An 18,585-nucleotide genomic window follows, 5' to 3' on the forward strand; every position below is an offset into this window, starting at 1 on the left:
TTGACCCTGAAGTTGAAAAGCACTAGAAATGAACTCTGAAAATGTTGAAAGTTGGCATGCTATCATCATTTCACCCACATAGCATGTGTTAGAAAGTTGAGAGGGCTACGACAAAAACTGGATGCAGTTCGTGTACGAAACTGACAATCTCTCTCGGAGTAGCAGGGTTTCGAACGAGAACTCATCTCTTACAAAGGGATTTCATTTTTTTGAACTTATTTGAACTCCATACTTTTTGTGTGTTCAAAATGCACCATTAAAAGGCACATTACAAATTTTCAACAATTTGTTACTTCAATTGGTATATTTCGTGCATTCACTTATTTTTTTAGCTAGTTGACCCTGAAATTGAAAAGCACTACAAATGAACTCTGAAAATGTTGAAAGTTGGCATGCTATCACCATTTCACCCGCATAGCATGCGTTAAGAAGTTGAGAGGGATACGACAAAAACTGGATGCAGTTCGTGTACAAAACGGACAATCTCTCTCGAAGTAGCAGGGTTTCGAACGAGAACTCATCTCTTACAAAGGGATTTCATTTTTTTGAACTTATTTGAACTCCATTCTTTTTGTGTGTTCAAAATGCACCATTCAAAGGCACATCACAAAATTTCCACAATTTCTGACTTCAATTGGTATATTTCGTGCATTTACTTATTTTTTTGAGCTAGTTGACCATGAAATTGAAAAGCACTACAAATGAACTCTGAAAATGTTGAAAGTTGGCATGCTATCAGCATTTCACCCACATAGCATGTGTTAAAAAGTTGAGAGGGCTACGACAAAAACTGGATGCAGTTCGTGTACAAAACTGACAATCTCTCTCGAAGTAGGAGGGTTTCGAAGGAGAGCTCATCTCTTACAAAGGGATTTCATTTTTTTGAACTTATTTGAACTCCATACTTTTTGTGTGTTGAAAATGAACCATTCAAAGGCACATCACAAAATTTCAACAATTTCTGACTTCAATTGGTATATTTCATGCATTTACTTATTTTTTTGAGCTAGTTGACCCTGAAATTGAAAAGCACTACAAATGAACTCTGAAAATGTTGTAAGTTGGCATGCTATCATCATTTCACCCACATAGCATGTGTTAAAAAGTTGAGAGGGCTACTACAAAAACTGGATGCAGTTCGTGTACAAAACTGACAATCTCTCTCGAAGTAGGGTTTCGAACGAGAACTCATCTCTTACAAAGGGATTTCATTTTTTTGAACTTATTTGAACTCCATACTTTTTGTGTGTTCGAAATGCACCATTCAAAGGCACATCACAAAATTTCAACAATTTCTGACTTCATTTGGTATTCTTAGTGCATTTACTTTTTTTTTGAGCTAGTTGACCCTGAAGTTGAAAAGCACTAGAAATGAACTCTGAAAATGTTGAAAGTTGGCATGCTATCATCATTTCACCCACATAGCATGTGTTAGAAAGTTGAGAGGGCTACGAAAAAAACTGGATGCAGTTCGTGTACAAAACTGACAATCTCTCTCGGAGTAGCAGGGTTTCGTACGAGAACTCATCTCTTACAAAGGGATTTCATTTTTTTGAACTTATTTGAACTCCATACTTTTTGTGTGTTCAAAATGCACCATTAAAAGGCACATTACAAATTTTCAACAATTTGTGACTTCAATTGGTATATTTCGTGCATTCACTTATTTTTTTAGCTAGTTGACCCTGAAATTGAAAAGCACTACAAATGAACTCTGAAAATGTTGAAAGTTGGCATGCTATCACCATTTCACCCGCATAGCATGTGTTAAGAAGTTGAGAGGGCTACGACAAAAACTGGATGCAGTTCGTGTACAAAACGGACAATCTCTATCGAAGTAGCAGGGTTTCGAACGAGAACTCATCTCTTACAAAGGGATTTCATTTTTTTGAACTTATTTGAACTCCATTCTTTTTGTGTGTTCAAAATGCACCATTCAAAGGCACATCACAAAATTTCCACAATTTCTGACTTCAATTGGTATATTTCGTGCATTTACTTATTTTTTTGAGCTAGTTGACCCTGAAATTGAAAAGCACTACAAATGAACTCTGAAAATGTTGAAAGTTGGCATGCTATCAGCATTTCACCCACATAGCATGTGTTAAAAAGTTGAGAGGGCTACGACAAAAACTGGATGCAGTTCGTGTACAAAACTGACAATCTCTCTCGAAGTAGGAGGGTTTCGAAGGAGAGCTCATCTCTTACAAAGGGATTTCATTTTTTTGAACTTATTTGAACTCCATACTTTTTGTGTGTTGAAAATGAACCATTCAAAGGCACATCACAAAATTTCAACAATTTCTGACTTCAATTGGTATATTTCATGCATTTACTTATTTTTTTGAGCTAGTTGACCCTGAAATTGAAAAGCACTACAAATGAACTCTGAAAATGTTGTAAGTTGGCATGCTATCATCATTTCACCCACATAGCATGTGTTAAAAAGTTGAGAGGGCTACTACAAAAACTGGATGCAGTTCGTGTACAAAACTGACAATCTCTCTCGAAGTAGGGTTTCGAACGAGAACTCATCTCTTACAAAGGGATTTCATTTTTTTGAACTTATTTGAACTCCATACTTTTTGTGTGTTCGAAATGCACCATTCAAAGGCACATCACAAAATTTCAACAATTTCTGACTTCATTTGGTATTCTTAGTGCATTTACTTTTTTTTTGAGCTAGTTGACCCTGAAGTTGAAAAGCACTAGAAATGAACTCTGAAAATGTTGAAAGTTGGCATGCTATCATCATTTCACCCACATAGCATGTGTTAGAAAGTTGAGAGGGCTACGAAAAAAACTGGATGCAGTTCGTGTACAAAACTGACAATCTCTCTCGGAGTAGCAGGGTTTCGTACGAGAACTCATCTCTTACAAAGGGATTTCATTTTTTTGAACTTATTTGAACTCCATACTTTTTGTGTGTTCAAAATGCACCATTAAAAGGCACATTACAAATTTTCAACAATTTGTGACTTCAATTGGTATATTTCGTGCATTCACTTATTTTTTTAGCTAGTTGACCCTGAAATTGAAAAGCACTACAAATGAACTCTGAAAATGTTGAAAGTTGGCATGCTATCACCATTTCACCCGCATAGCATGTGTTAAGAAGTTGAGAGGGCTACGACAAAAACTGGATGCAGTTCGTGTACAAAACGGACAATCTCTATCGAAGTAGCAGGGTTTCGAACGAGAACTCATCTCTTACAAAGGGATTTCATTTTTTTGAACTTATTTGAACTCCATTCTTTTTGTGTGTTCAAAATGCACCATTCAAAGGCACATCACAAAATTTCCACAATTTCTGACTTCAATTGGTATATTTCGTGCATTTACTTATTTTTTTGAGCTAGTTGACCCTGAAATTGAAAAGCACTACAAATGAACTCTGAAAATGTTGAAAGTTGGCATGCTATCAGCATTTCACCCACATAGCATGTGTTAAAAAGTTGAGAGGGCTACGACAAAAACTGGATGCAGTTCGTGTACAAAACTGACAATCTCTCTCGAAGTAGGAGGGTTTCGAAGGAGAGCTCATCTCTTACAAAGGGATTTCATTTTTTTGAACTTATTTGAACTCCATACTTTTTGTGTGTTGAAAATGAACCATTCAAAGGCACATCACAAAATTTCAACAATTTCTGACTTCAATTGGTATATTTCATGCATTTACTTATTTTTTTGAGCTAGTTGACCCTGAAATTGAAAAGCACTACAAATGAACTCTGAAAATGTTGTAAGTTGGCATGCTATCATCATTTCACCCACATAGCATGTGTTAAAAAGTTGAGAGGGCTACTACAAAAACTGGATGCAGTTCGTGTACAAAACTGACAATCTCTCTCGAAGTAGGGTTTCGAACGAGAACTCATCTCTTACAAAGGGATTTCATTTTTTTGAACTTATTTGAACTCCATACTTTTTGTGTGTTCGAAATGCACCATTCAAAGGCACATCACAAAATTTCAACAATTTCTGACTTCATTTGGTATTCTTAGTGCATTTACTTTTTTTTTGAGCTAGTTGACCCTGAAGTTGAAAAGCACTAGAAATGAACTCTGAAAATGTTGAAAGTTGGCATGCTATCATCATTTCACCCACATAGCATGTGTTAGAAAGTTGAGAGGGCTACGAAAAAAACTGGATGCAGTTCGTGTACAAAACTGACAATCTCTCTCGGAGTAGCAGGGTTTCGTACGAGAACTCATCTCTTACAAAGGGATTTCATTTTTTTGAACTTATTTGAACTCCATACTTTTTGTGTGTTCAAAATGCACCATTAAAAGGCACATTACAAATTTTCAACAATTTGTGACTTCAATTGGTATATTTCGTGCATTCACTTATTTTTTTCGCTAGTTGACCCTGAAATTGAAAAGCACTACAAATGAACTCTGAAAATGTTGAAAGTTGGCATGCTATCACCATTTCACCCGCATAGCATGTGTTAAGAAGTTGAGAGGGCTACGACAAAAACTGGATGCAGTTCGTGTACAAAACGGACAATCTCTATCGAAGTAGCAGGGCTTCGAACGAGAACTCATCTCTTACAAAGGGATTTCATTTTTTTGAACTTATTTGAACTCCATACTTTTTGTGTGTGCAAAATGCACCATTCATAGGCACATCACAAAATTTCAACAATTTCTGACTTCAATTGGTATATTTCGTGCATTTACTTATTTTTTTGAGCTAGTTGACCCTGAAATTGAAGAGCACTACAAATGAACTCTGAAAATGTTGAAAGTTGGCATGCTATCATCATTTCACCCACATAGCATGTGTTAAAAAGTTGAGAGGGCTACGACAAAAACTGGATGCAGTTCGTGTACAAAACTGACAATCTCTCTCGAAGTAGGAGGGTTTCGAAGGAGAGCTCATCTCTTACAAAGGGATTTCATTTTTTGAACTTATTTGAACTCCATACTTTTTGTGTGTTCAAAATGCACCATTCAAAGGCACATCACAAAATTTCAACAATTTCTGACTTCAATTGGTATATTTCATGCATTTACTTATTTTTTTGAGCTAGTTGACCCTGAAATTGAAAAGCACTACAAATGAACTCTGAAAATGTTGTAAGTTGGCATGCTATCATCATTTCACCCACATAGCATGTGTTAAAAAGTTGAGAGGGCTACGACAAAAACTGGATGCAGTTCGTGTACAAAACTGACAATCTCTCTCGAAGTAGCAGGGTTTCGAATGAGAATTCATCTCTTACAAAGTGATTTCATTTTTCTTAACTTATTTGAACTCCATACTTTTTGTGTGTGCAAAATGCACCATTCAGAGGCACATCACAAAATTTCAACAATTTCTGACTTCAATTGGTATATTTCGTGCATTTACTTATTTTTTTGAGCTAGTTGACCCTGAAATTGAAAAGCACTACAAATGAACTCTGAAAATGTTGTAAGTTGGCATGCTATCATCATTTCACCCACATAGCATGTGTTAAAAAGTTGAGAGGGCTACGACAAAAACTGGATGCAGTTCGTGTACAAAACTGACAATCTCTCTCGAAGTAGCAGGGTTTCGAATGAGAATTCATCTCTTACAAAGTGATTTCATTTTTCTTAACTTATTTGAACTCCATACTTTTTGTGTGTGCAAAATGCACCATTCAGAGGCACATCACAAAATTTCAACAATTTCTGACTTCAATTGGTATATTTCGTGCATTTACTTATTTTTTTGAGCTAGTTGACCCTGAAATTGAAAAGCACTACAAATGAACTCTGAAAATGTTGAAAGTTGGCATGCTATCAGCATTTCACCCACATAGCATGTGTTAAAAAGTTGAGAGGGCTACGACAAAAACTGGATGCAGTTCGTGTACAAAACTGACAATCTCTCTCGAAGTAGGAGGGTTTCGAAGGAGAGCTCATCTCTTACAAAGGGATTTCATTTTTTTGAACTTATTTGAACTCCATACTTTTTGTGTGTTGAAAATGAACCATTCAAAGGCACATCACAAAATTTCAACAATTTCCGACTTCAATTGGTATATTTCATGCATTTACTTATTTTTTTGAGCTAGTTGACCCTGAAATTGAAAAGCACTACAAATGAACTCTGAAAATGTTGTAAGTTGGCATGCTATCATCATTTCACCCACATAGCATGTGTTAAAAAGTTGAGAGGGCTACTACAAAAACTGGATGCAGTTCGTGTACAAAACTGACAATCTCTCTCGAAGTAGGGTTTCGAACGAGAACTCATCTCTTACAAAGGGATTTCATTTTTTTGAACTTATTTGAACTCCATACTTTTTGTGTGTTCGAAATGCACCATTCAAAGGCACATCACAAAATTTCAACAATTTCTGACTTCATTTGGTATTCTTAGTGCATTTACTTTTTTTTTGAGCTAGTTGACCCTGAAGTTGAAAAGCACTAGAAATGAACTCTGAAAATGTTGAAAGTTGGCATGCTATCATCATTTCACCCACATAGCATGTGTTAGAAAGTTGAGAGGGCTACGACAAAAACTGGATGCAGTTCGTGTACAAAACTGACAATCTCTCTCGGAGTAGCAGGGTTTCGTACGAGAACTCATCTCTTACAAAGGGATTTCATTTTTTTGAACTTATTTGAACTCCATACTTTTTGTGTGTTCAAAATGCACCATTAAAAGGCACATTACAAATTTTCAACAATTTGTGACTTCAATTGGTATATTTCGTGCATTCACTTATTTTTTTAGCTAGTTGACCCTGAAATTGAAAAGCACTACAAATGAACTCTGAAAATGTTGAAAGTTGGCATGCTATCACCATTTCACCCGCATAGCATGTGTTAAGAAGTTGAGAGGGCTACGACAAAAACTGGATGCAGTTCGTGTACAAAACGGACAATCTCTATCGAAGTAGCAGGGCTTCGAACGAGAACTCATCTCTTACAAAGGGATTTCATTTTTTTGAACTTATTTGAACTCCATACTTTTTGTGTGTGCAAAATGCACCATTCATAGGCACATCACAAAATTTCAACAATTTCTGACTTCAATTGGTATATTTCGTGCATTTACTTATTTTTTTGAGCTAGTTGACCCTGAAATTGAAGAGCACTACAAATGAACTCTGAAAATGTTGAAAGTTGGCATGCTATCATCATTTCACCCACATAGCATGTGTTAAAAAGTTGAGAGGGCTACGACAAAAACTGGATGCAGTTCGTGTACAAAACTGACAATCTCTCTCGAAGTAGGAGGGTTTCGAAGGAGAGCTCATCTCTTACAAAGGGATTTCATTTTTTGAACTTATTTGAACTCCATACTTTTTGTGTGTTCAAAATGCACCATTCAAAGGCACATCACAAAATTTCAACAATTTCTGACTTCAATTGGTATATTTCATGCATTTACTTATTTTTTTGAGCTAGTTGACCCTGAAATTGAAAAGCACTACAAATGAACTCTGAAAATGTTGTAAGTTGGCATGCTATCATCATTTCACCCACATAGCATGTGTTAAAAAGTTGAGAGGGCTACGACAAAAACTGGATGCAGTTCGTGTACAAAACTGACAATCTCTCTCGAAGTAGCAGGGTTTCGAATGAGAATTCATCTCTTACAAAGTGATTTCATTTTTCTTAACTTATTTGAACTCCATACTTTTTGTGTGTGCAAAATGCACCATTCAGAGGCACATCACAAAATTTCAACAATTTCTGACTTCAATTGGTATATTTCGTGCATTTACTTATTTTTTTGAGCTAGTTGACCCTGAAATTGAAAAGCACTACAAATGAACTCTGAAAATGTTGAAAGTTGGCATGCTATCATCATTTCACCCACATAGCATGTGTTAAAAAGTTGAGAGGGCTACTACAAAAACTGGATGCAGTTCGTGTACAGAACTGACAATCTGTCTCGAAGTAGCAGGGTTTCGAACGAGAACTCATCTCTTACAAAGGGATTTCATTTTTTTGAACTTATTTGAACTCCATACTTTTTGTGTGTTCAAAATGCACCATTCAAAGGCACATCACAAAATTTCAACAATTTCTGACTTCATTTGGTATTCTTAGTGCATTTACTTTTTTTTTGAGCTAGTTGACCCTGAAATTGAAAAGCACTAGAAATGAACTCTGAAAATGTTGAAAGTTGGCATGCTATCATCATTTCACCCACATAGCATGTGTTAGAAAGTTGAGAGGGCTACGACAAAAACTGGATGCAGTTCGTGTACAAAACTGACAATCTCTCTCGGAGTAGCAGGGTTTCGAACAAGAACTCTTCTCTTACAAAGGGATTTCATTTTTTTGAACTTATTTGAACTCCATACTTTTTGTGTGTTCAAAATGCACCATTAAAAGGCACATTATAAATTTTCAACAATTTGTGACTTCAATTGGTATATTTCGTGCATTCACTTATTTTTTTACTAGTTGACCCTGAAATTGAAAAGCACTACAAATGAACTCTGAAAATGTTGAAAGTTGGCATGCTATCACCATTTCACCCGCATAGCATGTGTTAAGAAGTTGAGAGGGCTACGACAAAAACTGGATGCAGTTCGTGTACAAAACGGACAATCTCTATCGAAGTAGCAGGGTTTCGAACGAGAACTCATCTCTTACAAAGGGATTTCATTTTTTTGAACTTATTTGAACTCCATACTTTTTGTGTGTGCAAAATGCACCATTCAGAGGCACATCACAAAATTTCAACAATTTCTGACTTCAATTGGTATATTTCGTGCATTTACTTATTTTTTTGAGCTAGTTGACCCTGAAATTGAAAAGCACTACAAATGAACTCTGAAAATGTTGAAAGTTGGCATGCTATCATCATTTCACCCACATAGCATGTGTTAAAAAGTTGAGAGGGCTACGACAAAAACTGGATGCAGTTCGTGTACAAAACTGACAATCTCTCTCGAAGTAGGAGGGTTTCGAAGGAGAGCTCATCTCTTACAAAGGGATTTCATTTTTTGAACTTATTTGAACTCCATACTTTTTGTGTGTTCAAAATGCACCATTCAAAGGCACATCACAAAATTTCAACAATTTCTGACTTCAATTGGTATATTTCATGCATTTACTTATTTTTTTGAGCTAGTTGACCCTGAAATTGAAAAGCACTACAAATGAACTCTGAAAATGTTGTAAGTTGGCATGCTATCATCATTTCACCCACATAGCATGTGTTAAAAAGTTGAGAGGGCTACGACAAAAACTGGATGCAGTTCTTGTACAAAACTGACAATCTCTCTCGAAGTAGCAGGGTTTCGAACGAGAATTCATCTCTTACAAAGTGATTTCATTTTTCTTAACTTATTTGAAAACCATACTTTTTGTGTGTGCAAAATGCACCATTCAGAGGCACATCACAAAATTTCAACAATTTCTGACTTCAATTGGTATATTTCGTGCATTTACTTATTTTTTTGAGCTAGTTGACCCTGAAATTGAAAAGCACTACAAATGAACTCTGAAAATGTTGAAAGTTGGCATGCTATCATCATTTCACCCACATAGCATGTGTTAAAAAGTTGAGAGGGCTACTACAAAAACTGGATGCAGTTCGTGTACAGAACTGACAATCTCTCTCGAAGTAGCAGGGTTTCGAACGAGAACTCATCTCTTACAAAGGGATTTCATTTTTTTGAACTTATTTGAACTCCATAATTTTTGTGTGTTCAAAATGCACCATTCAACGGCACATCACAAAATTTCAACAATTTCTGACTTCATTTGGTATTCTTAGTGCATTTACTTTTTTTTTGAGCTAGTTGACCCTGAAGTTGAAAAGCACTAGAAATGAACTCTGAAAATGTTGAAAGTTGGCATGCTATCATCATTTCACCCACATAGCATGTGTTAGAAAGTTGAGAGGGCTACGACAAAAACTGGATGCAGTTCGTGTACAAAACTGACAATCTCTCTCGGAGTAGCAGGGTTTCGAACGAGAACTCATCTCTTACAAAGGGATTTCATTTTTTTGAACTTATTTGAACTCCATACTTTTTGTGTGTTCAAAATGCACCATTCAAAGGCACATCACAAAATTTCAACAATTTCTGACTTCAATTGGTATATTTCATGCATTTACTTATTTTTTTGAGCTAGTTGACCCTGAAATTGAAAAGCACTACAAATGAACTCTGAAAATGTTGTAAGTTGGCATGCTATCATCATTTCACCCACATAGCATGTGTTAAAAAGTTGAGAGGGCTACGACAAAAACTGGATGCAGTTCGTGTACAAAACTGACAATCTCTCTCGAAGTAGCAGGGTTTCGAATGAGAATTCATCTCTTACAAAGTGATTTCATTTTTCTTAACTTATTTGAACTCCATACTTTTTGTGTGTGCAAAATGCACCATTCAGAGGCACATCACAAAATTTCAACAATTTCTGACTTCAATTGGTATATTTCGTGCATTTACTTATTTTTTTGAGCTAGTTGACCCTGAAATTGAAAAGCACTACAAATGAACTCTGAAAATGTTGTAAGTTGGCATGCTATCATCATTTCACCCACATAGCATGTGTTAAAAAGTTGAGAGGGCTACGACAAAAACTGGATGCAGTTCGTGTACAAAACTGACAATCTCTCTCGAAGTAGCAGGGTTTCGAATGAGAATTCATCTCTTACAAAGTGATTTCATTTTTCTTAACTTATTTGAACTCCATACTTTTTGTGTGTGCAAAATGCACCATTCAGAGGCACATCACAAAATTTCAACAATTTCTGACTTCAATTGGTATATTTCGTGCATTTACTTATTTTTTTGAGCTAGTTGACCCTGAAATTGAAAAGCACTACAAATGAACTCTGAAAATGTTGAAAGTTGGCATGCTATCAGCATTTCACCTACATAGCATGTGTTAAAAAGTTGAGAGGGCTACGACAAAAACTGGATGCAGTTCGTGTACAAAACTGACAATCTCTCTCGAAGTAGGAGGGTTTCGAAGGAGAGCTCATCTCTTACAAAGGGATTTCATTTTTTTGAACTTATTTGAACTCCATACTTTTTGTGTGTTGAAAATGAACCATTCAAAGGCACATCACAAAATTTCAACAATTTCTGACTTCAATTGGTATATTTCATGCATTTACTTATTTTTTTGAGCTAGTTGACCCTGAAATTGAAAAGCACTACAAATGAACTCTGAAAATGTTGTAAGTTGGCATGCTATCACCATTTCACCCGCATAGCATGTGTTAAGAAGTTGAGAGGGCTACGACAAAAACTGGATGCAGTTCGTGTACAAAACGGACAATCTCTATCGAAGTAGCAGGGTTTCGAACGAGAACTCATCTCTTACAAAGGGATTTCATTTTTTTGAACTTATTTGAACTCCATACTTTTTGTGTGTGCAAAATGCACCATTCAGAGGCACATCACAAAATTTCAACAATTTCTGACTTCAATTGGTATATTTCGTGCATTTACTTATTTTTTTGAGCTAGTTGACCCTGAAATTGAAAAGCACTACAAATGAACTCTGAAAATGTTGAAAGTTGGCATGCTATCATCATTTCACCCACATAGCATGTGTTAAAAAGTTGAGAGGGCTACGACAAAAACTGGATGCAGTTCGTGTACAAAACTGACAATCTCTCTCGAAGTAGGAGGGTTTCGAAGGAGAGCTCATCTCTTACAAAGGGATTTCATTTTTTGAACTTATTTGAACTCCATACTTTTTGTGTGTTCAAAATGCACCATTCAAAGGCACATCACAAAATTTCAACAATTTCTGACTTCAATTGGTATATTTCATGCATTTACTTATTTTTTTGAGCTAGTTGACCCTGAAATTGAAAAGCACTACAAATGAACTCTGAAAATGTTGTAAGTTGGCATGCTATCATCATTTCACCCACATAGCATGTGTTAAAAAGTTGAGAGGGCTACGACAAAAACTGGATGCAGTTCTTGTACAAAACTGACAATCTCTCTCGAAGTAGCAGGGTTTCGAACGAGAATTCATCTCTTACAAAGTGATTTCATTTTTCTTAACTTATTTGAAAACCATACTTTTTGTGTGTGCAAAATGCACCATTCAGAGGCACATCACAAAATTTCAACAATTTCTGACTTCAATTGGTATATTTCGTGCATTTACTTATTTTTTTGAGCTAGTTGACCCTGAAATTGAAAAGCACTACAAATGAACTCTGAAAATGTTGAAAGTTGGCATGCTATCATCATTTCACCCACATAGCATGTGTTAAAAAGTTGAGAGGGCTACTACAAAAACTGGATGCAGTTCGTGTACAGAACTGACAATCTCTCTCGAAGTAGCAGGGTTTCGAACGAGAACTCATCTCTTACAAAGGGATTTCATTTTTTTGAACTTATTTGAACTCCATAATTTTTGTGTGTTCAAAATGCACCATTCAACGGCACATCACAAAATTTCAACAATTTCTGACTTCATTTGGTATTCTTAGTGCATTTACTTTTTTTTTGAGCTAGTTGACCCTGAAGTTGAAAAGCACTAGAAATGAACTCTGAAAATGTTGAAAGTTGGCATGCTATCATCATTTCACCCACATAGCATGTGTTAGAAAGTTGAGAGGGCTACGACAAAAACTGGATGCAGTTCGTGTACAAAACTGACAATCTCTCTCGGAGTAGCAGGGTTTCGAACGAGAACTCATCTCTTACAAAGGGATTTCATTTTTTTGAACTTATTTGAACTCCATACTTTTTGTGTGTTCAAAATGCACCATTCAAAGGCACATCACAAAATTTCAACAATTTCTGACTTCAATTGGTATATTTCATGCATTTACTTATTTTTTTGAGCTAGTTGACCCTGAAATTGAAAAGCACTACAAATGAACTCTGAAAATGTTGTAAGTTGGCATGCTATCATCATTTCACCCACATAGCATGTGTTAAAAAGTTGAGAGGGCTACGACAAAAACTGGATGCAGTTCGTGTACAAAACTGACAATCTCTCTCGAAGTAGCAGGGTTTCGAATGAGAATTCATCTCTTACAAAGTGATTTCATTTTTCTTAACTTATTTGAACTCCATACTTTTTGTGTGTGCAAAATGCACCATTCAGAGGCACATCACAAAATTTCAACAATTTCTGACTTCAATTGGTATATTTCGTGCATTTACTTATTTTTTTGAGCTAGTTGACCCTGAAATTGAAAAGCACTACAAATGAACTCTGAAAATGTTGTAAGTTGGCATGCTATCATCATTTCACCCACATAGCATGTGTTAAAAAGTTGAGAGGGCTACGACAAAAACTGGATGCAGTTCGTGTACTAAACTGACAATCTCTCTCGAAGTAGCAGGGTTTCGAATGAGAATTCATCTCTTACAAAGTGATTTCATTTTTCTTAACTTATTTGAACTCCATACTTTTTGTGTGTGCAAAATGCACCATTCAGAGGCACATCACAAAATTTCAACAATTTCTGACTTCAATTGGTATATTTCGTGCATTTACTTATTTTTTTGAGCTAGTTGACCCTGAAATTGAAAAGCACTACAAATGAACTCTGAAAATGTTGAAAGTTGGCATGCTATCAGCATTTCACCCACATAGCATGTGTTAAAAAGTTGAGAGGGCTACGACAAAAACTGGATGCAGTTCGTGTACAAAACTGACAATCTCTCTCGAAGTAGGAGGGTTTCGAAGGAGAGCTCATCTCTTACAAAGGGATTTCATTTTTTTGAACTTATTTGAACTCCATACTTTTTGTGTGTTGAAAATGAACCATTCAAAGGCACATCACAAAATTTCAACAATTTCTGACTTCAATTGGTATATTTCATGCATTTACTTATTTTTTTGAGCTAGTTGACCCTGAAATTGAAAAGCACTACAAATGAACTCTGAAAATGTTGTAAGTTGGCATGCTATCACCATTTCACCCGCATAGCATGTGTTAAGAAGTTGAGAGGGCTACGACAAAAACTGGATGCAGTTCGTGTACAAAACGGACAATCTCTATCGAAGTAGCAGGGTTTCGAACGAGAACTCATCTCTTACAAAGGGATTTCATTTTTTTGAACTTATTTGAACTCCATACTTTTTGTGTGTGCAAAATGCACCATTCAGAGGCACATCACAAAATTTCAACAATTTCTGACTTCAATTGGTATATTTCGTGCATTTACTTATTTTTTTTGAGCTAGTTGACCCTGAAATTGAAAAGCACTACAAATGAACTCTGAAAAAGTTGAAAGTTGGCATGCTATCATCATTTCACCCACATAGCATGTGTTAAAAAGTTGAGAGGGCTACGACAAAAACTGGATGCAGTTCGTGTACAAAACTGACAATCTCTCTCGAAGTAGGAGGGTTTCGAAGGAGAGCTCATCTCTTACAAAGGGATTTCATTTTTTGAACTTATTTGAACTCCATACTTTTTGTGTGTTCAAAATGCACCATTCAAAGGCACATCACAAAATTTCAACAATTTCTGACTTCAATTGGTATATTTCATGCATTTACTTATTTTTTTGAGCTAGTTGACCCTGAAATTGAAAAGCACTACAAATGAACTCTGAAAATGTTGTAAGTTGGCATGCTATCATCATTTCACCCACATAGCATGTGTTAAAAAGTTGAGAGGGCTACGACAAAAACTGGATGCAGTTCTTGTACAAAACTGACAATCTCTCTCGAAGTAGCAGGGTTTCGAACGAGAATTCATCTCTTACAAAGTGATTTCATTTTTCTTAACTTATTTGAAAACCATACTTTTTGTGTGTGCAAAATGCACCATTCAGAGGCACATCACAAAATTTCAACAATTTCTGACTTCAATTGGTATATTTCGTGCATTTACTTATTTTTTTGAGCTAGTTGACCCTGAAATTGAAAAGCACTACAAATGAACTCTGAAAATGTTGAAAGTTGGCATGCTATCATCATTTCACCCACATAGCATGTGTTAAAAAGTTGAGAGGGCTACTACAAAAACTGGATGCAGTTCGTGTACAGAACTGACAATCTCTCTCGAAGTAGCAGGGTTTCGAACGAGAACTCATCTCTTACAAAGGGATTTCATTTTTTTGAACTTATTTGAACTCCATACTTTTTGTGTGTTCAAAATGCACCATTCAACGGCACATCACAAAATTTCAACAATTTCTGACTTCATTTGGTATTCTTAGTGCATTTACTTTTTTTTTGAGCTAGTTGACCCTGAAGTTGAAAAGCACTAGAAATGAACTCTGAAAATGTTGAAAGTTGGCATGCTATCATCATTTCACCCACATAGCATGTGTTAGAAAGTTGAGAGGGCTACGACAAAAACTGGATGCAGTTCGTGTACAAAACTGACAATCTCTCTCGGAGTAGCAGGGTTTCGAACGAGAACTCATCTCTTACAAAGGGATTTCATTTTTTTGAACTTATTTGAACTCCATACTTTTTGTGTGTTCAAAATGCACCATTCAAAGGCACATCACAAAATTTCAACAATTTCTGACTTCAATTGGTATATTTCATGCATTTACTTATTTTTTTGAGCTAGTTGACCCTGAAATTGAAAAGCACTACAAATGAACTCTGAAAATGTTGTAAGTTGGCATGCTATCATCATTTCACCCACATAGCATGTGTTAAAAAGTTGAGAGGGCTACGACAAAAACTGGATGCAGTTCGTGTACAAAACTGACAATCTCTCTCGAAGTAGCAGGGTTTCGAATGAGAATTCATCTCTTACAAACTGATTTCATTTTTCTTAACTTATTTGAACTCCATACTTTTTGTGTGTGCAAAATGCACCATTCAGAGGCACATCACAAAATTTCAACAATTTCTGACTTCAATTGGTATATTTCGTGCATTTACTTATTTTTTTGAGCTAGTTGACCCTGAAATTGAAAAGCACTACAAATGAACTCTGAAAATGTTGTAAGTTGGCATGCTATCATCATTTCACCCACATAGCATGTGTTAAAAAGTTGAGAGGGCTACGACAAAAACTGGATGCAGTTCGTGTACAAAACTGACAATCTCTCTCGAAGTAGCAGGGTTTCGAATGAGAATTCATCTCTTACAAAGTGATTTCATTTTTCTTAACTTATTTGAACTCCATACTTTTTGTGTGTGCAAAATGCACCATTCAGAGGCACATCACAAAATTTCAACAATTTCTGACTTCAATTGGTATATTTCGTGCATTTACTTATTTTTTTGAGCTAGTTGACCCTGAAATTGAAAAGCACTACAAATGAACTCTGAAAATGTTGAAAGTTGGCATGCTATCAGCATTTCACCCACATAGCATGTGTTAAAAAGTTGAGAGGGCTACGACAAAAACTGGATGCAGTTCGTGTACAAAACTGACAATCTCTCTCGAAGTAGGAGGGTTTCGAAGGAGAGCTCATCTCTTACAAAGGGATTTCATTTTTTTGAACTTATTTGAACTCCATACTTTTTGTGTGTTGAAAATGAACCATTCAAAGGCACATCACAAAATTTCAACAATTTCTGACTTCAATTGGTATATTTCATGCATTTACTTATTTTTTTGAGCTAGTTGACCCTGAAATTGAAAAGCACTACAAATGAACTCTGAAAATGTTGTAAGTTGGCATGCTATCATCATTTCACCCACATAGCATGTGTTAAAAAGTTGAGAGGGCTACTACAAAAACTGGATGCAGTTCGTGTACAAAACTGACAATCTCTCTCGAAGTAGGGTTTCGAACGAGAACTCATCTCTTACAAAGGGATTTCATTTTTTTGAACTTATTTGAACTCCATACTTTTTGTGTGTTCGAAATGCACCATTCAAAGGCACATCACAAAATTTCAACAATTTCTGACTTCATTTGGTATTCTTAGTGCATTTACTTTTTTTTTGAGCTAGTTGACCCTGAAGTTGAAAAGCACTAGAAATGAACTCTGAAAATGTTGAAAGTTGGCATGCTATCATCATTTCACCCACATAGCATGTGTTAGAAAGTTGAGAGGGCTACGACAAAAACTGGATGCAGTTCGTGTACAAAACTGACAATCTCTCTCGGAGTAGCAGGGTTTCGTACGAGAACTCATCTCTTACAAAGGGATTTCATTTTTTTGAACTTATTTGAACTCCATACTTTTTGTGTGTTCAAAATGCACCATTAAAAGGCACATTACAAATTTTCAACAATTTGTGACTTCAATTGGTATATTTCGTGCATTCACTTATTTTTTAGCTAGTTGACCCTGAAATTGAAAAGCACTACAAATGAACTCTGAAAATGTTGAAAGTTGGCATGCTATCACCATTTCACCCGCATAGCATGTGTTAAGAAGTTGAGAGGGCTACGACAAAAACTGGATGCAGTTCGTGTACAAAACGGACAATCTCTATCGAAGTAGCAGGGCTTCGAACGAGAACTCATCTCTTACAAAGGGATTTCATTTTTTTGAACTTATTTGAACTCCATACTTTTTGTGTGTGCAAAATGCACCATTCATAGGCACATCACAAAATTTCAACAATTTCTGACTTCAATTGGTATATTTCGTGCATTTACTTATTTTTTTGAGCTAGTTGACCCTGAAATTGAAGAGCACTACAAATGAACTCTGAAAATGTTGAAAGTTGGCATGCTATCATCATTTCACCCACATAGCATGTGTTAAAAAGTTGAGAGGGCTACGACAAAAACTGGATGCAGTTCGTGTACAAAACTGACAATCTCTCTCGAAGTAGGAGGGTTTCGAAGGAGAGCTCATCTCTTACAAAGGGATTTCATTTTTTGAACTTATTTGAACTCCATACTTTTTGTGTGTTCAAAATGCACCATTCAAAGGCACATCACAAAATTTCAACAATTTCTGACTTCAATTGGTATATTTCATGCATTTACTTATTTTTTTGAGCTAGTTGACCCTGAAATTGAAAAGCACTACAAATGAACTCTGAAAATGTTGTAAGTTGGCATGCTATCATCATTTCACCCACATAGCATGTGTTAGAAAGTTGAGAGGGCTACGACAAAAACTGGATGCAGTTCGTGTACAAAACTGACAATCTCTCTCGGAGTAGCAGGGTTTCGAACAAGAACTCTTCTCTTACAAAGGGATTTCATTTTTTTGAACTTATTTGAACTCCATACTTTTTGTGTGTTCAAAATGCACCATTAAAAGGCACATTATAAATTTTCAACAATTTGTGACTTCAATTGGTATATCTCGTGCATTCACTTATTTTTTTACTAGTTGACCCTGAAATTGAAAAGCACTACAAATGAACTCTGAAAATGTTGAAAGTTGGCATGCTATCACCATTTCACCCGCATAGCATGTGTTAAGAAGTTGAGAGGGCTACGACAAAAACTGGATGCAGTTCGTGTACAAAACGGACAATCTCTATGGAAGTAGCAGGGTTTCGAACGAGAACTCATCTCTTACAAAGGGATTTCATTTTTTTGAACTTATTTGAACTCCATACTTTTTGTGTGTGCAAAATGCACCATTCAGAGGCACATCACAAAATTTCAACAATTTCTGACTTCAATTGGTATATTTCGTGCATTTACTTATTTTTTTGAGCTAGTTGACCCTGAAATTGAAAAGCACTACAAATGAACTCTGAAAATGTTGAAAGTTGGCATGCTATCATCATTTCACCCACATAGCATGTGTT

This window comes from Hordeum vulgare, chromosome 3H (genome assembly GCF_904849725.1).
Source record: "Hordeum vulgare subsp. vulgare chromosome 3H, MorexV3_pseudomolecules_assembly, whole genome shotgun sequence".
NCBI lineage: Eukaryota > Viridiplantae > Streptophyta > Magnoliopsida > Poales > Poaceae > Hordeum > Hordeum vulgare.